The sequence below is a fragment of the Pristiophorus japonicus genome, chromosome 11 (genome assembly GCF_044704955.1).
Source record: "Pristiophorus japonicus isolate sPriJap1 chromosome 11, sPriJap1.hap1, whole genome shotgun sequence".
NCBI lineage: Eukaryota > Metazoa > Chordata > Chondrichthyes > Pristiophoridae > Pristiophorus > Pristiophorus japonicus.
In genome coordinates, this window is record NC_091987.1 from 183334707 (window position 1) to 183355930 (window position 21224).

Sequence of the window (21224 nt, forward strand, 5' to 3'; positions counted from 1 at the left end):
GGCCTGTCTGGGCTGACCGCAGGGACTGTGCATTCTTCTGATTGCTCTTGTTGCTCGTTCACTGGCGGTGTTGTGAGCTCCATCTCATGGTCTTCTTCAGGTTCCTCCGTATCGATGCTGAACCTTTTTTTTTTATTTGGTCCAGATGCTTACGGCATATCTGACCACTGTTGAGTTTTACCACGATGACCCTATTCCCCTCTTTGTCAATTACAGTGCCCTCAAGCCATATGAGCCCCATGGCATGATTAAGGACAAATACAGGATCGTTTATTTCTATACATCTCCCCCTTGAATTACGGTCATGGTACTCGTTTTGTGACTTGCGCTTGCCCTCAACTATGTTGGTCAGGACTGGGTGAATGAGGGACAACCGAGTTTTGAGTGTCCATTTCATTAGTAGCTCTGCGGGCGGGACCCCCGTGAGCAAGTGCGGTCGGGATCTATAGGCCAGCAGGATACGTGATAGGCGGCATTGTAGGGAGGGTCCTTGAATCCTGAGCATACCTTGCTTAATGATTTGGACCGCACATTCCGCCTGGCCATTGGAGGCTGGCTTGAACGGCGCAGTCCTGACATGGTTAATGCCATTGCCCGACATAAACTCTCGGAATTCGTAGCTTGTGAAACATGGGCCATTATCACTAACCAGGATGTTCGGCAAGCCATGGGTTGCAAAGATTGCACCTAGGCTTTCCATGGTGGTGGATGATGTGCATGAATTCAGAATGATGCACTCGATCCATTTCGAGTATGCATCTACCACAATAAGGAACATCTTTCCCATGAACGGGCCTGTGTAGTCAACATGAATGCGTGACCATGGCCTGGCGGGCCAGGGCCACAGGCTGAGCGGGGCCTCCCTGGGGGCATTACCCAGCTGGGCACACGTTGTGCACCTGCGAACACAGTATTCCAGGTCTGAATCAATTCTAGACCACCAAACGTGTGACCGGGCAATGACCTTCATCAGCACAATGCCTGGGTGCTCGCTGTGGAGTTCCCTGATGAATGCCTCCCTGCCCTTCTGGGGCATAACTACCCAGCTGCCCCATAGTAGGCAGTCGGCTTGGATGGAGAGCTCATACATCCGTCTGTGGAACGGTCTGACCTCCTCAGGGCATGCTCCGTGTGCGGGCGCCCAATCCCCAGTCAGGACACATTTCTTAATCAGGGATAGGAGGGGATCTCTGTTTGTCCAGATTTTGATCTGGCGGGCTGTGATGGGGGAGCCTGCGCTGTCAAAGGCATGAACAGCCATGACCATCTCGGTGCTTTGCTCTGCTGCCCCCTCAATGGTGACCAGTGGAAGCCTGCTGAGTGCGTCAGCACAATTTTCAGTGCCGGGCCAGTGCCGGGTGGAGTAGTCATAAGCTGCCAACGTGAGAGCCCATCGCTGTATGCGAGCTGATGCATTGGCATTGATAGCCTTGCTGTCTGACAACAGGGATGTTAATGGCTTGTGGTCCGTCTCTAATTCAAACTTCCTACCAAAGAGGTATGGATGCATTTTTTTTTACACCATAGACACTTGCAAGCGCTTCCTTCTCGACCATCCCATATCCCCGTTCTGCTTGAGATAGCGACCTGGAGGCATAAGCCACAGGTTGTAGTTGACCCTCAGCATTGCCCTGCTGCAACACGCACCCAACCCCATAGGATGATGCATCACATGTTAGAAACAATTTTTTTTACAGGGGTCGTACAGGGTCAACAATTTGTTTGAACAAAGTAGGTTTTGCGCCCGATCAAAAGCCCTTTCTTGACAGTCCCCTCAAAACCAATCGCAACCCTTACACAGGAGCACATGTAGCGGCTCCAATAATGTGCTCAAGTTCGGCAGAACATTCCCGAAATAGTTCAACAGTCCCAGGAATTAACGCAACTCCGATGTGTTGCAGGGCCTGGGTGCTCGTCGAATCGCCTCTGTTTTGGAATCGGTGGGCCGAATCCCATCTGCAGCAACTCTCCTGCCCAGAAACTCAACCTCAGGAGCTAAGAACACACATTTAGACTTCTTGAGTCGTAGGCCTACCCGGTCCAGTCGGCGTAGCACCTCCTCCAGATTGTGGAGGTGTTCCTCGATGTCTCGACCCGTGATGAGGATGTCGTCCTGGAATACAATCGTTCCAGGAATGGATTTAAGCAGGCTTTCCATGTTTCTTTGAAAAATCGCGGCCGCTGATCAAATGCTAAACGGGCACCTGTTATAAATGAACAGTCCCTTGTGTCAGTAGTTTAGATTCATCGGCCAGTTCCTGGGTCATATAGGCTGAAGTGAGGTCCAACTTGGTGAACAGCTTGCTGCCTGCCAACGTGGCGAAGAGGTCCTCCACTCTCGGGAGCGGGTATTGATCTTGTAGGGACACCCGATTGATGGTGGCCTTGTAATCGCCACAGATCTTGACAGAGCCATCCGTTTTTAGAAGGCCCTCTCTCAACAGCCGGTCCAATTCGCTCTCGATATTTTCCTGCATCGCATACGGCACCGCTCTGGCTTTATGGTGCACTGGCCTGGCGTCCGTGGTGATGTGTACCATACTTTAGTGCCTTTAAAAGTCCCGACGCCAGGTTAGAATAGTGAATCGAATTGTTGTAGGACTTGTGAGCACGAACTTCGCTCCACAGATGACATTGCGTGAACATCCCCCCATTTCCAATTCATTTTGGCTAACCAGCTCCTCCCCAACAGTGCGGGACCATTGCTCGGGACAATCCAGAGTGGCAGCAGATTCACTAACCCATTGTGTGTGACAGCCAACATTGCACTGCCTCGCACCGGAATGATTTCTTTACTGTAAGTCCGTAATTGTGTCTCAATATGTGTTAATTTGGGTCTACTGGCTTTAAGTGGCCATAGTTTCTCAAATTGCTGAACGCCCATGAGTGACTGGCTGGCCCCAGTGTCCAGCTCCATGCGTACTGGGATACTGTTGAATAAAACCCTCATCATCATTGGTGACGTTTTGGTGTATGAATTGTGAATATTCGCCACATGGACCCACTTAACCTCGGCATCCATCGATTTGCCCCAAAAGTCATCCTGCCTCAAAGAACCCACTTCTGGTCCATCCGCCTTATATATTAGTCTGGTTGCAGGCTTCCTGCACATTCGAGCTAAGTGGCCACCGAGATTGCAGTTCCTGCAGACAAATTATTGAAATCTGCAAGATCCAGCTGAGTGTTTTCCCCCACACCTCCAGCATGAGTTAAAGTTTCCATTGTTGGAAACAAAGGGACTATGGCCAGGCATTCCGTGCTGACTGTCCCTTTGACTGCTCTTAAGTACCCTATTAGTGGGTGTCAATGGCCCCATCCCGGGCCGCATTGTCCACTGTGATGGCGTGAATGTCCGTTCAGCCTGCCATTGTCTCTGTTGTAGTCCTATTCTGGGGTCTATTGCTGCCTGGGGAGTGTCAGACTTCTCCTGCCTGCCTGCGAGGCTCTGAGTCACATCGATGATGTTGACTCCATGATCCATCACCGCGTTAGAGGAAGAATTGCGCGCATATATTATTTTCATCTCTTCCTTCCCCGCCATGAAAGTTTGAGCTATCAACTTCCCCGCTTCCAAGGTCAAATCCGTGTTCTCAATTAATTTGCGGAAAATTCCCGCATGACCGATGACCTCGATAAAGAAATCCCTTAGCATCTCCCCCCTGCAGGCATCTGTGAACTGACAGAAGCTGGCCAAACGCCGGAGGTCCACTACGAAGTCTGGTATGCTCTGTCCTTCACGACGTTGGTGGGTGTAGAATCTGTGTCGGGCCATATGTATGCTACTCGCCAGTTTGAGGTGCTCACCAATCAATTTGCTAAGTTCTTCAAAGGTTTTGTCCACCGGCTTTTTGGGTGCTAGTAAGTCCTTCATGAGCGCTTTAGTCTTTGGTCCGCAGCTGGCCAAAAGAGGAGCCCTTCACTTGTCGGCCACTGCATCCCCAGCTATTCTTTCATAACGAAGCTTTTCTGAAGCCTCTCGTCAAAATCGTCCCAGTCTTCCCCAACACAGTACCGTTCCTCTGTGCTACCAGTGGCCATTCTCGTGGGTCGTGAATTCCCGTTTCTCGTCGCCAATGTAAAGTCCTTATCTACAGTATGCAACCACATGAGGCGCATTCTGGGGACATGGTCACTCTGTGACCTTAACTCTTTATTCACAGGACTACAAACACGATGACCCTGCATGGGACCTCCCTTTTTATACCTGTGTGATCAGGTAAGGAGTGTCTCCCACAAGTTCACCCCTTGTGGTCAAGGTGTGCATCTAGGTTGAGTGTATACAGTAATACAGTGGTGTTACATTGTGGTTACATACATGACACTAGAACTACGAGGTTATACCTATCAAGAAAGGATGAGCCGGCTGGGTCTCTTCTTTTGAAACGAGAAGTCAGAGGGGTGACCTAATAGCGATCTTTAAAATGATGAAAGGTTTTGATAAAGTAGACACAGAGGCTTCGATCTCACCAAGTGTGGCGAGTCCGGGACAGCCGGGAAAGTGGCCAGTGGTGAACCCGTTCCTGGTTCCAGATTGTATTGTGTGAAGAATCGTCCGTTGATAGGGCTGGTGAAATCCGCCCTGCGAGGTTCCCGGCCAATTGAAGGAAGTGGGTCTGATGACATCATTTGATGAAGCATCATCAGTCAGTTTCCTTAAAGGGACCATGACCTCATTGAGTTTGACAGTTATTCTGTCAGTGTTGTGCAGCTTTGAGGTGCCACAAACACTGACAAGCACTGCACAGGAGGTGCACGACTCCCGCCAGATGCTTATGGAGGGAGTCACAGCAGACGGAGAGGTTCTCTTCCCTTCCAATGGGTGGAAAATGGTAAATACCTGGTACATTTCTTTTTAAAGACCTTTGAAGTACCTCTTTATGATGTTACTTGGCTGGCCCGCCGTTTGGTGTCATGTCTGTGAACCGCAGCCAGACCCGACACTTTGGAAACTGACAAGGAGGCAGGTTCAGAGCAAGATTTCGCCCTGCTGTCAATCACGGCTGATTGGCTGCATTTTATAGTCTCTTGAACACTCTTCGTTCAATTTAACTCTATTTATTCAGTAGATCTCAACAAGCCATGTGCAGTTAAAATGGCGTTCCTCATAGAGCCATTTTCTCTCAATACAGATCCAGGACACTATGCCTCCTAGCTAGAGGGCGCTATACATTTTATCATTACGCCTTTCCTTTCATTCGAAACAAAATGAATTAAAGTGAGCTTCAATATAAACTGATAATTAACTTTTTATGAATACATGTAATAAACAACTTCAAGTTTAACAAACAACAAAAAAACCCTTGTCTTATTGATTCTTTATCTAAGTGTCCATGATTGCTTATTTCTGTACATAGTACTCCAGGTATTTTGGTGTTGTGCAGTTGCTTTGCCTCAACCTGATGTTTCAGTGGTGTTCTGTGCAATGATCGCTTTAGTCCCTTTATCAGTGCTCTGAGGGGAAATATCAGGCAACATATCCCTATTTCCACGTGTTGTCATTGACGTGCTGTTTCGTGTATTAGTTGGCTGTGTTGGCAGCGGATCGTCTGTGGGTGTCACTGAGATCTCTGGAGGTTCGCTGAAGGTCTCAGCGCTCTTTCTCAGATGTTTCCTATTTTGGCGATACTCACGGCCATCTTCTGTAATGACCTGATGTGACCAAATGCCGACTTGTTTCTGAACCTGAGCTTTTTGCCACTCTTTGCTTTCTCGTGTTTGTTTGAGTCTCACTGTATCTCCTTCCTGCAGTTAGGAAGTGCTGTAGCACCTCTGTTGTAGTAGTGTGCTTGTTTGGCATGGTTCCTTTCTTTGTTGATGATGACATCGTGTATGTGTTTTGGTTTGAGTAGTTTGTTTGGGATTGTGATGTTTGTCTTTGTGTGGCGACTTAGCAAGCGTTGTACTGGCAAACTATCAAAGCCTTCAGTTGGTGTGTTTTGCCAGATGAGAAGGTTCATGTAGAAGTCACCACAGTCTTTCTTTGACTTTGTGAACTTAACCGCGTTCTCAACCTCGCTGTTGCTTTGTGGCTATTCTGGTGAGCTTGTTGCATGATCGAATCCATATTCTGTGGCAAAGTTTGCGAACTGTTGTGAGTTAAAGGGAGGTCCATTGTTGTATTGAACCTTGTCTGGAATGCTGTGGTTAGGGAAGTGTTTCTTGAAATGTTTGATGATGACAGTGGTATCTTTCTTTCCATGCAGATTGTCTATCTCGAAATAGTCCGAGTCGTAGTCCACTGTGCATAAGTAGTCTTTGTCATCGAGTGTGAATATGTCACAGCCAATCTTTTCCCATGGTCTCTGGGAGAAGTTGTGACATCAATAGCTCTTTTGGTTGGCTCAATTGATAGGTGTTGCATGTTTCACACTTTGAAACAAAGTCTTTTATGTCACTGTGCAGTTCTGGCCAGTAAATGGATTCTCTGGCAAGTTGAAGAGTGCTCTCGACACCAGTGTGAGCAGCATGAAGTCGCTGACAAATGTCGGATCTCAGGGATTTTGGTATGACACAGCGATAGTCTTTGAAGACTATGCCATCCTGTATTGTGAGTTCATCACAAATTTTGAAGTATGCATGCGTTTCAGGTGGGCATTCATGTGACACTTCTGGCCATCCCTCTGTTATTTGTTGTATGACCAGTTGTAGTGTGGAGCCACTTGCAGTTGCGAGTTGTATGTTCGTCAATCCTTGTTTGGAGAGTGGGAGAAAATCCACCATGTGGATGCATTCCACTGCAATTTCTGTCGATGATCTCTTCACGTTTTTGAGATATGCACATGAGAGGGTATTTGCTAGGTACATTTCTTTTCCTGGTTGATACTTTATTTCAACAATATATTGGTTGAGCTGAATGAGCAGATGTTGTAGTCGCTTGGGTGCTGCAGATAACGGCTTGCATCGTATGGCAACCAAAGGCTTATGGGCTGTCCAAAGTATGATCTTGCGACTGCATATATATTGATGGTTTTGTTCCATTCCGAAGACTTGAGCAAGCAGCTTCTTTTCGATTTGAGAGTATCGTGTTTCTGCTGGAGTGAGCGCTCGGCTCGCGTATGCGATTGGTTGTCCCTATTGCAGAAGGACGAACCCAAGACCCTTGCTCGAAGCATCTCCTTGACCTTCAGTTGCAACTTTGGGGTCAAAGTACTTGAGCACCGGAGAAGCTGTCACACGTTGTTCGATAGCTTCAATGCTTTGTCTTGTTCTTCAGTCCATTTCCATACCGTGCCTTTATGAATAAGCCGTCGCAGAGGCTCGTTGAGGTCTGCAAGATCTGGCAAGAATTTTTCGAGGTACTTTGTCATGCCGACACATCGTTGAACACCTGCGACATCCTGCGGTTTCTGCATTTCGTTGACTGCGCCCACATTGCTTGGGTCGGCTTTGAATCCATCACTAGACAATATGTGTCCCATGTATTTCACTTGGGAGCTCTTGTATTCAAAGTTATCAAAATTTAGTTTGCTGTTTTGCTCTCTGCATCTCTGCAACATAAAAACTGACTGCAAAAGCTTCTATAGATATGTGAAGAGAAAAAGATTAGTGAAAACAAACGTAGGTCCCTTGCAGTCAGATTCAGGTGAATTTATAATGGGGAATAAAGAAATGGCGGACCAGTTAAACAAATACTTTGGTTCTGTCTTCACGAAGGAAGACACAAATAACCTTCCGGAAATACTCGTGGACCGAGGGTCTAGTGGAAAGGAGGAACTGAAGGAAATCATTATTAGGCGGGAAATTGTGAGAGGGAAATTGATGGGATTGAAGGCCGATAATTCCCTGGGGCCTGATAGTCTGCATCCCAGAGTACTTAAGGAAGTAGCCCTAGAAATGGTGGATGCATTGGTGATCATTTTCCAACAGTCTATCGACTCTGGATCGGTTCCTATGGACTGGAAGGTAGCTAATGTAACATCAATTTTTAAGAAAGGAGGGAGAGAGAAAATGGGTAATTATAGACCGGTTAGCCTGACATCAGTGGTGGGGAAAATGTTGGAATCAATTATTAAAGATGAAATTGCAGCACATTTGGAAAGCAGTGACGGGATCGGTCGAAGTCAGCATGGATTTATGAAAGGGAAATCATGCTTGACAAATCTTCTAGAATTTTTTGAGGATGTAACTAGTAGAGTGGACAAGGGAGAACCAGTGGATGTGGTGTATATGGACTTTCAAAAAGCTTTTGACAAGGTCCCACATAAGAGATTGGTGTGCAAAATTAAAGCACATGGTATTGAGGGTAATGCACTGACGTGGATAGAGAACTGGTTGGCAGACAGGAAGCAGAGAGTTGGGATAAATGGGTCCTTTTCAAAATGGCAGACAGTGACGAGTGGGGTGCCGCAGGGCTCAGTGCTGGGACCCCAGCTCTTTACAATATACATTAATGATTTGGATGAGGGAATTGAGTGTAATATCTCCAAGTTTGCAGATGACACTAAGCTGGGTGGCTGTGTGAGCTGTGAGGAGGATGCTAAAAGGCTGCAGGGTGACTTGGATAGGTAGGTGAGTGGGCAGATGCAGTATAATGTGGAGAAATGAGGTTATCCACTTTGGTGGCAAAAACACGAAGGCAGAATATTATCTGAATGGTGACAGATTAGGAAAAATGGAGGTGCAACGAGACCTGGGTATCATGGTACATCAGTCATTGAAAATTGGCATGCAGGTACAGCAGGCGGTGAAGAAGGCAAATAGTATGTTGGCCTTCATAGCTAGGGGATTTGAGTATAGGAGCAGGGAGCTCTTACTGCAGTTGTACAGGACCTTAGTGAGGCCTCACCTGGAATATTGTGTTCAGTTTTGGCCTCCTAATCTGAGGAAGGACGTTCTTGCTATTGAGGGAGTGCAGCGAAGGTTCACCAGACTGATTCCCAGGATGGCAGGACTACTTATGAGGAGAGACTGGATCGACTGGGCCTTTATTCACTGGAGTTTAGAAGGATGAGAGGGGATCTCATAGAAACATATAAAATCCTGATGGGACTGGACAGGTAAGATGCAGGAAGAATGTTCCCGATGTTGGGGAATTCCAGGACCAGGGGACATAGTCTAAGGATAAGGGGTAAGCCATTTAGGACTGAGATGAGGAGAAACTTCTTCACTCAGAGTTGTTAACCTGTGGAATTCCCTACCGCAGAGAGTTGTTGATGCCAGTTCATTAGATATATTCAAGAGGGAGTTAGATATGGCCCTTGCAGCTAAAGGGATCAAGGGTTATGGAGAGAAAGCAGGAAAGGGGTACTGAGGTGAATGATCAGCCATGATCTTATTGAATGGTGGTGCAGCTCGAAGGACCGAATGGCCTACTCCTGCACCTATTTTCTATGTTTCTATGAATTTGCATAAGTTTACGTCATGATCGTGATTGGCCTCTTTAAGTGTCTCACCGCGTCCAGTGATCAAGATATCATCTGCAATCTTGTAGATTCCATCTAGACCCTCTAGGTTCTTGTCTAGTTTCTGCTTGAAGATTTCCGGGGCAGGACTGATGCCAGATGGCATTCTATTATATCGATATCGGCCCCATGGAGTCTGGAAAGTCATTAAGTAGAAGCACTCTGTGTCTAGTTCACACTGCAAGAAACCCTCCTTACAGTTCGCTTTAGTGAAGACATCTGTGGCAAGATATCAGGAAGGGAATAGTGTCCGCATTTCAGGGCATTGTTCAGATGTTGAGAGTCAATACATACTCGTATCTTTCCATTTGGCTTTTGTGCAGTCACTAGACTGGATACTCAGTCCGTCGGTTGAACAACTTTCATGATGATTTGTCGTTCTTCCAACCGATCGAGTTCCTCTTTCAGCGTTTGTTTAATCACAATTGGCACCCATCTGGGTAGCATTACAGCTGGTGTTGCTGATTCATTATGTTGAAAGTGAACTGTCCCTGGCATATGTCCAAGTCCCTTAAACACATCCAGATATGCATTGCTGACATTGTTTTTTGAAGCTAGCGAGATGTTTACATTGTCTTTAGTTTGCGATTTGCGCGGTTCATTTATCACCACGATACTCTGATGCTGCACTTGTATCAGTTGTAGCTGTTGAGCAGTGCGCAAGCCAATCAGTGGTGCACTTTGACCCTCAATGATCACAAAGGGCACAATGTACTTTTGCTTGTTCTTTGTATTTTTTAGTGGCACATTACAAGTCCCTACCACTGGAATGGTTGCATGGTTGTCATATAGTGACAGTATTGCCTTAGAATCTTTTACATTTAAGCCTTTCGGTAAGTGTCTAAGAGGTAGCACATTGCATGTGACCTCACAATCAATTTACATTTTTACCATTTGACCTTTAATGGAGAAGGTAGCCATAATCTTGTTAGGATACTTTCTGTTAGCTTTGTCCTCGATTGTGCGATCAACTTCACTAAACATCTTCAAAGTCATGACTTCAAAATCAGAATCATCACTGTCTTCATATAGTGCATGAACTTGTGACTTGCCCTTATATTTAGGCTTACGTGTAGACTTCTGCATCACTCCAATCTGCCTGCACTTTTGAGAAAAGTGATTTTGTTTGCCGCAATTTGTGCAGATCTTCCCATATGCTGGACATTTAGTTTTTGACAGCTCATGTCTTTTGCCACAATATCTACAATTGTTCATGAACTCTTTGTCTGTGAATTCTTTCTTTGTGGGTCGAGACATCTTCAGAGTCTAAATCTGTTTTAGTGAGCTTCGTGGATTTTATTTGCGCAACTGTGGCTTCTGTAGCTCTACAGAGCATTACACATTTATCTATTATTAGGCTTGATTCTTGCAACAGCATCTTCCACAGTGTTATCAGATATTCTGCAGTCTATGCGGTCTCTGATGAAATCATCCCTCAAATTGCCAAAATCACATGTCGATACCAGCTCCCTCACTTTCACGAGATATCTGTCAAAGCACTTGTCCCCTTGTACACAGTTGTTAAACTGGTACCGTTCATAGATGATGTTGGTTTTACTTTTACAATGCTCTTCCCAGAGCTTCAAAATAATCTCAATTTGTTGTTTGTCTTCCTCTGATTTGTAGGGAAGATTATTGTGGATAGCTAGGGCATCTCTGCCAATGGCAGTGATAAATTTTGCAACCCTAATTCTATCTGTTTTTTCCACAATATTTGTGATAATTTCATAGCTGTCCCACAGCTGTTTGAATTTTTTCCAGTTTGCTTTCAAATCGCCTGTCACCTGCAATGGAGGTGGGAGAGGAATGTGCGCTGGAGTTGGTGCTGTGGTTGTACACTACAGTTTAGGACATTGAGTATGTTATGTCTTCAGATGCTCTAATAATGACTCCACGAGACAATGTGTTGCACTTGAACTGTAGTGACCTTAGTCCATTTAATGTAACTCCAGAGTGAGGATCACACATGGTGGCCTGCCTTTTATACTAGGCCTGGCACACCTGTACAGGTAACCTGCAAGTCTCCCACTGCAGTGCCCTCTGGTGGCACACCTTGTAATAGTACAAGCAGTAACCATGTAGGATACATGACAGAGTATGTCATATAAATGTTTACAGTTCAAATAACCATAGGACTAGAACAATAGGATTGGTAAAATATCATGGCCATGTGTTTGTAGAAAAATGTTTTCAATCAATGCTCTATAATAGTTAAGTTTACTTTACTAATACATCTAGATTACTTTACAAGCTTTTGACTATTTATCGCCCTTCATGGATTCACGCGCGATGTGTACGAAGCATGCTCTGCACTGCACTGCTTTACGTCAATGTCGATCAGCTCAAAAAAGTCTTACCGTGCCAATATTTCGATTGTACATGCGTTCAACAAAAGATCGGAAGTCTCCGCTTCTGACACCATGTACTTTATTGTATCTTGAACACTCTTAGTTCAATTTAACTCGATTTATTCAGCAGATCTAAATCAGCCATGTGCAGTTAAAATGGTGTTCCTCATATAGCCAGTTTCTCTTAATACAGATCCAAGATGCTATACCTCCTAGCTAGAGGGCGCTATATATTTTATCATTGCACTGGCCATTTTGACAGCGATCCCACCCCCAAACCCGGACTCGCCGAGCTGGTAGTGTTCCGGTCAGAGAGAATGTTTCCACTTGTGGGGAAGAGCAAAATTAGAGGCTATCAATATAACAGTCACCATGAAATCAAATAGAGAATTCAGAAGAAACTACTTCATCCAGACAGTAGTGAGAATAAGGAACTCGCTATCACAGTGAATAATTAAGACGAATAGTATTAATACATTTAAGGGAAAGCTAGATAAGCACATGAGGGAGAAAGGAATACAGGGTTATGCTGATAGTTAGATGAGAAAGGATTGGAGGAGGCTCGAGTGGAGCATAAACGTCGACATGGACTGGTTGGGCTGAATGGCGTGTTTCTGTGTTGTATATCCTATGTAGGAAACTATAGACCAGTTAGCCTAACATCTGTGGTTGGGAAAATATTGGAGTCAATTATTAAAGAAGCAGTAGCAGGACATTTGGAAAAGCAAAATTCGGTCAGGCAGAGTCAACATGGATTTATGAAGGGGAAGTCATGTTTGATAAATTTGCTGGAGTTCTTTGAAGATGTAACAAACAAGGTGGATAATGAGGAACCAGGGGATGTGGTGTATTTGGACTTCCAGAAGGCATTTGACAAGGTGCCACATAAAAGATTACCGCACAAGATAAAAATTCACGGGATTGGGGGTCATATATTAGCATGGAAAGAGGATTGGCTAACTAACAGAGAACAGAGTCATGATAAATGGTTAATTCTCTGGTTGGCAACCAGTAACTAGTGCAGTGCCGCAGGGATCAGTGCTGGGACCCCAACTATTTACAATCTATATTAACAGCTTGGAAGAAGGGAGTGAGTGTAACATAGCCAAGTTTGCTGACAATGCAAAGATGAGAGGAAAAGCAATGTGTGAGGAGGACACAAAAAATCTGCAAAAGGACATAGACAGGCTAAGCGAGTGGGCAAAAATTTGGCAAATGGAGTATAATGTCGGAAGGTGTGAGGTCATGCACTTTGGCAGAAAAAAATCAAAGAGCAAGTAATTATTTAAATGGAGAAAGATTGCAAAGTGCTGCAGTACAGCGGAACCTGGGGGTACTTGTGCATGAAACACAAAAGGATAGTATGCAGGTACAGCAAGTGATCAGGAAGGCCAATGGTATCTTGGCATTTATTGCAAAGGGGATGGAGTATAAAAGCAAGGAAGTCTTGCTGCAGCTGTACAGGGTATTGGTGAGACCACACCTGGAATACTGCGTGTAGCTTTGGTTTCCATATTTACGAAAGGATATATTTGCTTTGGAGGCTGTTCAGAGAAGGTTCACTAGGTTGATTCCGAGGATGAAGGGGTTGACTTATGAAGAAAGGTTGAATATGTTGCTCCTCTACTCATTGGAACTCAGAAGAATGAGAGGTGATTGTATCAAAATGTATAAGATTATGAGGGGGCTTGACAAGGTGGATGCAGAGAGGATGTTTCCACTGATGGGGGAGACTAGAACTAGAGGGCATGATCTTAGAATAAGGAGCCACCCATTTAAAGCAGAGATGAGGAGAAATTTCTTCTCTCAGAGGGTTGTAAATCTGTGGAATTCGCTGACTCAGAGAGCTGTGGAAGCTGGGACATTGAATAAATTTAAGACAGAAATAGATAGTTTCTTAAACGATAAGGGGATAAGGGGTTATGGGGGAGCAGGCGGGGAAGTGGAGCTGAGTCCATGATCATATTGAATGGCGGAGCAGGCTCGAGGGGTCGTGTGGCCTACTCCTGTTCCTATTTCTTATGTTCTTATAGTTCTATGTAACTTTAAATAAGAGATCTGTATAATGGCTTACATGATACCAAATTTCACCCACCTCAGGGACGGCCAAGACATTTAGGTACAAGCTACGGTGCCCAGCACTGTTCAGCAAGTCATCGTGAAATTAATGTGGAAGCATCCCAATTGTGGTGTTTCATGCTTGAAGTGGTCCAATATAAAATTAAACATAGCGTTGGCCAGCACCCATGTTGCCTTCTGGCCTTAGGCAGAATGCCATGCCATTTATGAATTGCAAGGGCTCCAACTTCATTGTTGCCTTGCTGGTCAGTGAACATCAACACAGGGTCACGAAGGTCAATGGCTGTTACCATAACTACAGTTACAATTTTTTTCTCTGTAGGCAATACTCTGTGCCTGGGTTCTTTGAAGGAAATGGCACACTTAAAAGCTATCTCCTCAGAATTCAAGGCTACTTTCTGCTACTTTGGCTCCTCTGGTAGGAGAATCCAGAACAAGGGGCATAATCTTAAAATTCGACCCACGCCATTCATCACTTCTTCACACAAAGGATAGTGGAAATCTGGAACTCGCTCCCCCCAAAAAGGCTGTAAATGCTGGGTCAATTGAGACTTTCAAGCTTGAATATATTTTTGCTAGTTAAAGCTATCAATAGATCAATGGAACAAAGGTGTGTAAATGGAGTTGAGGTGCAGATCAGACATGATCTAATTGAATGGTGGAACAGGCTCGAGGGGCTGAATAGCCAATCCTATTCCAATGATAGCATTGGAATTCCTGCAGGGATAAAATGACTGCCGATACCATGATTTCTATCTAACTACTGGGGGATCATACAACCAATTATTGACATCTTGGAACTGACACGAGTCAAGCAGCCTGCAAGCATTCAATGGCAAGGGTGGAATATCTTGGGTGAGGTACCAGAGAGGGACTGGTGCCACAGACTTTTACCCCAGCAAAGAGCGGAGAGGGAAAGGAGACAATTGGTGAGGAAAATATAAAAAATCTGTTTAAGAATAACACATTATTTTAGTGCTGACTTTATTGTGCACACTCTTTAATCTTTTTAGTTTACCCACAGGTTTCCTATTACACCTTAGATACTTCAATCCCTGTTAACGCTAAAAATTCATTTTGTTTAAATGTACAAAATCTTTAACAGTGTCAATTGTCAGAAATGTGTAAGTTTACATTTCATTTTAAATGAAGATCTGACAGTGGCTTCCGATCAAGTGTTTCATTTTTCCCAATACCCTCTCTGTAGCAAAACATTCCAGGGACCTTGGACATAGGTTGGCAAGGGCTGAGGTATTGGGACGCCCCACCCTCCACTCCAAGTATGAATTATGGTACTGTTGAAGTCTAACAACTAAATTTGGGCATCTTCCTGACACAGAGCATGCTTCTCAGTGATTGTCCAGGCCTGGATTTCTGAAGCTGAATGGGACAAATCCCAGCTCCATAAACAAATAGTTATTATTTTATTATTCCAGGAAATGGTGGTTCTACCAGTTGGAGTCGCAAAGTTTTGGAAGCAGCTTGTTGCTTCTCTGAAACTTTATCATGATGGGTAGAAAGCTGGATAAGTATGTGTTCTGATACCTGGCCTCCAGATAATGTCATTCAAAGCTTCAGATTCTCCACGTCAGTTATATATAAGAACATAAGAATTAGGAACAGGAGTAGGCCATCTAGCCCCTCGAGCCTGCTCCGCCATTCAACAAGATCATGGCTGATCTGGCCGTGAACTCAGCTCCACTTACCCGCCCGCTCCCCATAACCCTTAATTCCCTTATTGGTTAAAAATCTATCTCTCAGTGACTTGAATACATTCAATAAGCTAGCCTCAACTGCTTCCTGGGCAGAGAATTCCACAGATTCACAACCCTCTGGGAGAAGAAATTCCTTCTCAACTCGGTTTTAAATTGGCTCCCCCGTATTTTGAGGCTGTGCCCCCTAGTTCTTGTCTCTCCGGCCAGTGGAAACAACCTCTCTACCTCTATCTTGTCTATCCCTTTCATTATTTTAAATGTTTCGATAAGATCACCTCTCATCCTTCTGAACTCCAATGAGTAAAGACCCAGTCTACTCAATCTATCATCATAAGGTAACCCCCTCATCTCCGAAATCAGCCTAGTGAATCGTCTCTGTACCCCCTCCAAAGCTAGTATATCCTTCCTTAAGTAAGGTAACCAAAACTGCACGCAGTACCCCAGGTGCGGCCTCATCAATACCCTGTACAGTTGCAGCAGGACCTCCCTGCTTTTGTACTCCATCCCTCTCGCAATGAAGGCCAACATTCCATTCGCCTTCCCGATTACCTGCTGCACCTGCAAACTAACTTTTTGGGATTCATGCACAAGGACCAATGTTGGAGCTTTGGAGGCGTGGCCTATTCACTTGGAGCCTGGAGCAGTGAGAGAAGGAGCTGCTGCTTTTGCTCCTGTCTGGAAGGCCTTTCGAGAATCCGGTAAAACAGCCCAGGAAGAGAAGGAAGGAAGGAAGGAAAGAAGGAAGGAAGGAAGGAAGGAAGGAAAGAAGGGGCTTCATTACCATTCATCCAGAGGGAGAGGAGGAGAGCAGAAGACTGCAACAACTTTATTAATTCTACAAAGAGTTGGAGAGAGGGGGAAAAAAGAACAACTAACCAGTGTGGAAGGAAGGAAAGACTTCTTCAACCAGAGGTGGGTGTGTTTTGGTGCATTCCCCAAAAAGACTTTGTTGTATCGGTGGTGGGAGGAAAGAAGACCAATCGAGGGCCGGAACATCGCGGGGGGTGTGTGTGTGTGTGTGGAAGTGTGTGTGGGGGTCTTGCCTACAGCTAGGCCCACACACCACTGAAGCACCCCTCCCCCACTGCCTAGCCTGGGATAGCTGGAGCTACCAGGCTGAAGAAACTCAATCACCCTAATTAACATCGTTGGGAGTGTGTACCTGTGTGGCTCCAGCTGCCCCAGGTGAAGACATCTTCTCCCCCCACCCGAAGACCACCCCAAAGACTGTTTTGTTTGCCATCTGGGGAGTGCACCCACCCATCGCTGTGAGGGTAGACCTGCCCTCGCAGCTTCCCTCTTTCCCACCCCCCCCCTTTCTCCTTCCCTCTCTCTCTCTGTCTCTCCCCTCTCTCTCTGAGAGCCCTTCCCTCCCAATTGGAAAAAAACAATTAAGACAACTGAGGAGAGGGAGCAAGGCCCCTCCCCAATTGCCAACTAGGGGAGAGGTGTGCCTCTTTCAGAGCTCCCTCTGTTCAAACATTTAAACGAGGCCATTTAAGACCATTGAGGCCTGTGACTTTGGGTGGGTGTAGCCCTTAAAGGGACCCCGTGATGGCGACCCCATCCACGCCGGTGGCGGGGCCAGCAAGGACATATGCGCAGGCGGTGTCCACATCCACGGCACCTCCTGCGCCACCCGCTGCCCTGCCACCTTTCAGACTTGTCACAAAGAAACACGGGGTCAAGAGCTACACCCACCCCACGATGAGCATCGAGGAGTGCGTGCGGGCGATGGCTGGGGTAGTCGGCCCCTCGGCCATTGTCGCAGCCTCCAAGATGTCTGGGAAGGCTGTGTTTTTCCTGGGGTCGGAGCGAGCGGTGTCCCTGGCCATTGAAAAGGGGCTCAGAGTGGGCGGGGCGTTCCTGCCGGTGGACCCTCTCGAGGCCACCGCGCAGAGGGTCATTCTATCGAACGTCCCGCCCTTTGTTCCCGCTGGGCTCCTCCTCCCTCACATACACCAACTGGGGGAGGTAAAGTCAGGGATCAACCCCATACCGCTCGGCCTCAGGGAGAGCAGCCTGTGCCACGTGTTCTCCTTCCGCCGCCAGCTCTTCGTCCGGCTGGCGCGGGAGGAGACGACAGAGGGATCGTTCAACGTGATGCACGAGGGGACTGCCTACCGCGTCTTTTGGACGTCGGACGGCGTGCGGTGCCATGCCTGCAGGGACGTGGGGCACGATCGCAAGAACTGCCCCGCCTCCAAGGCCACCAAACCACCGAAGGCGGCCAAGGCTGGCGCAGCCGCCACCCCTCCCCCTAGTTGCGTCCGCGTGCCGGGAGTCGTAGGTGCGCGGGCATCGTCGGAGGCCTTTGTTTTCACAGCCTCCGGCGGGGGGGAGGGAGAGCGTCCGACCGGAAAGAAGGCGCGGAAGAAGACGAAACATCTAGAGGCGGGTCCCCTCGGGGCGCCAGACAATCTGTTTACCGCGCTCGGCCCAACCCCGTCACTGGCGAGTGCGGGGTGCCCTGAGCCCGTGCCCGAGCCCTTGACTAATACCGCAGAGGGGTTCGGGCGCGGGCAAGACAAGAAAAAGGGGGAGTGGAGCGGGAGGCCTCGGCAGACATGGGGGTCTCCCTGTCTCCACGCCCCCCCAGGAACAAAAGGAGACGCCGCTCCAATGAGGCGGAGGGGGAACAACATCCCTCCGCGGAGGAGTCGGTGCCCGCCGCGTGTCCCGCGTCCCCCACCGGCGCCCCCAAACTGCGCCGTAGATGCGAGGAATCTGTCCCCGGGGAGGGTGAGACAGTCGAGGCTGCCCAGCCTCTGCCCCCCCGGGGGTGGCGTGGAAGATCTGTCTGTTGTGGGGGGCGCAGGGCCGGCGGAGGAATGCGTTGCCGTCGGGTCGAGCGTCCCGGGGACTGAGGCGGGCGGGGCCGAAAAGGCCGAACCTGAGCCCGCCCAGCCAATATCCGACTTCCCCCAGGACTTGCTCGACTCGGCAGAAAATGAAACTGCAGAAAATGTTAATATAGATCCACACGCTGGGCCGGGGGGTGGCGGCGGGGAGGGGGAGGAAAACCAACCATCGCCCCCTACTTTGGGGCTGGGGGACTTGGTGGACCTGGAGAATTTCCCAAACCGGGTCTCTCCGTGTTTGCCGGCTCCTGGGGCGGGGGAGGACCCCCTTCCGCTGTCGCTTCCCGACCCAGCACCACTTTTAAATAAGCCCAGTGGGGACTCCTCTGCCGATGATCCTGGGGGTGGGATCGGGGCAGAGCCAGGGCCAGATGGAGCGGCCGGGCCGTTTGCCGTACCTCGTGCGGTCGACGGGCCGGCTGCTGGTGGCGACCTCCCGGGGGAGGACGGGGACTCGGTGGGGGACGCGGAAGAAGATCTAGAGTCCACCGCCAGTGAGGCGGTGGATCTGCTCGCGTCCGCCGCTGAGCCCCTCCTCATTCCTGCAAAGGAACTCCGAGACTTTTTGGTCCAGAGCCAGGGTCGCCGCGACCGAGCCCGTCTGGCCCTGGAAAGATGGTCCGAGCCAGTGATGATCATCGCGTCCGTCCGCGCCGCCGCTAAAACCTTGGCCGCGGGCGGGCCCTTGGCAAGGGCGCAAGACCTTGAGCTGCGCCGGATCAGGGGGTTCCTCGCTGGGCTGCGGAGGGAGTGGAGGCCAGAAAAAACGACTCCGCTCCCCCGCTCCACAATAGGTTAGGTAGGTTGCACTATGCTCTTGTCATGAAGATAACCATAGCCAGCCTCAACATCAACGGCGGCAGAGAAGCACGCCGTAGATTCAACAATTTTTCGCTCCTGAGGGAGGAGAAATATGCAGCGTGCTTCCTGCACGAAACCCACACCGCTCCGGGAGACGAAGCCACGTGGCTCCTGGAATAGCAAGGAGAGGTCCGCATGAGCCACCTCACCGCCACTTCTAGTGGGGTGGCCATCTTGCTGGGCCCGCATTTTCAGCCGGAGATCTTGGGGGTAGAGGAGCCCGTGCCAGGCCGCTTGCTGCATGTAACGCTCCATCTCGTGAACGTGTACGCCCCTCAGCCCGGACCGCAGCAAACGCGCTTCTTCGAAGAGGTGTCCGCTTTACTTGGCTCCGTCGACGTCGGCGACTGCATTGTCCTCGGGGGGGATTTTAACTGCACCCTCGAGGCGAGGGACTGCTCCGGTGCCCCACAGAGCATGACGGCGATGGAGAAGTTGAGGGACCTGGTCGGGTCCTTCGACTTGGTGGACGTCTGGCGAAATCTCCATCCCGACACCAGCGCCTTTACTTGGGTGAGGCCTGGAGTAGGGTGGTCCAGAGTCGACCGCCTTTACATGTCTCGGGCGTACGTTTCCTGCATCCCGGCGGCCTCCATGTGGCCGGTGCCGTGTTCGGACCACCACCTGGTGTGGGCGGAGCTCGCTTCGCTCCGCGCGAGGACGGGGTCCGCGTACTGGCATTTTAACAACCAGCTGCTGGAGGACGTGCGGTTCCAGGACTCGTTCCGTCGTTTCTGGACCGACTGGAGAAGGAAGCAGGGGGGCTTCCCCTCCTTGAGGCTATGGTGGGACATGGGCAAGGCTCACGTCCGCGTCTTCTGTCAAGAGTACGCGAGGGGGTCGACCAAGAGGCGAGCGGCCAGGGTCGGCGCCTAGAAAAAGAGGTGCTCGACCTGGAGTCCCGTCTCGGTCAAGTCGTCCAGGACCCGGCCCTGCGGACGGTGTACGAAGCGAAGAAGGCCGCGCTGAAGGACCTGCAGCTCGTCGGGTCCCGAGGCGCGTTCGTGAGGTCGCGGATCCGGTTCCTAAGGGATCTGGACCGCGGCTCCCCTTCTTCTACTCGCTGGAAAAAACAGAGAGTGTCCGTAAGCAGCTCTTGACGCTGCTGGCCGACGACTGCTCTCTCGTCTCGGACCCGGAGGGCGTTAACAACAGGGCCCGTGAATATTAGGGGGCCCTGTTCTCTCCGGAGCCGTCCAGCGAGGAAGCGCGTAGAGTTTTGTGAGAGGACCTGCCGAAGGTCAGCCTGGAGGGCGCCGAAAATCTGGAAGCTCCGCTAAGCCTGGCGGAGCTGACCGGCGCCCTTGACCGGCTCTCGAGGGGAAAAGCCCCGGGGCTGGACGGGCTGACCGTGGAGTTCCACAGGGCGTTCTGGGACGTCCTGGGGGGCGACTACGCGCGGGTCCTGGGGGAAAGTCTGGCGACCGGGGAGATGCCCCTCTCTTGGCGCAGGGCAGTCTTCGTCCTGCTGCCTAAGAAGGGCGATCTCCGTCATCCTTAAGAACTGGCGCCCGGTCTCCCTCCTCAGCACGGACTACAAAATCTTCGCCAGGGCGATGTCTGCTCGCCTTGGCGCCGTGCTGGACCACATGATCCACCCCGACCAGTCCTACACGGTCCCGGGCCGGACAATCCACGCAAACATCCATCTGGTCCGGGACCTCATCCATTAGTCCCAGGAGGCTGGTCTGTCGGTCGCCTTCCTATCCCTCGACCAAGAGAAGGCGTTCGACAGGGTGGATCACGACTATCTGTTCGGAACTCTGCGCGCTTTCGGGTTCGGGACGTATTTCGTCGCCCGGATCCGACTTTTGTACGCCGCCGCAGAGTGTCTGATTAAGGTTAACGGGTCCTTGACGGCACCCCTTCGCTTTAGGAGAGGGGTGCGCCAGGGATGCCCCATGTCTGGCCAGCTATATGCTGTCTGCGTGGAGCCTTTCCTGCGCCTCCTGCGGACGA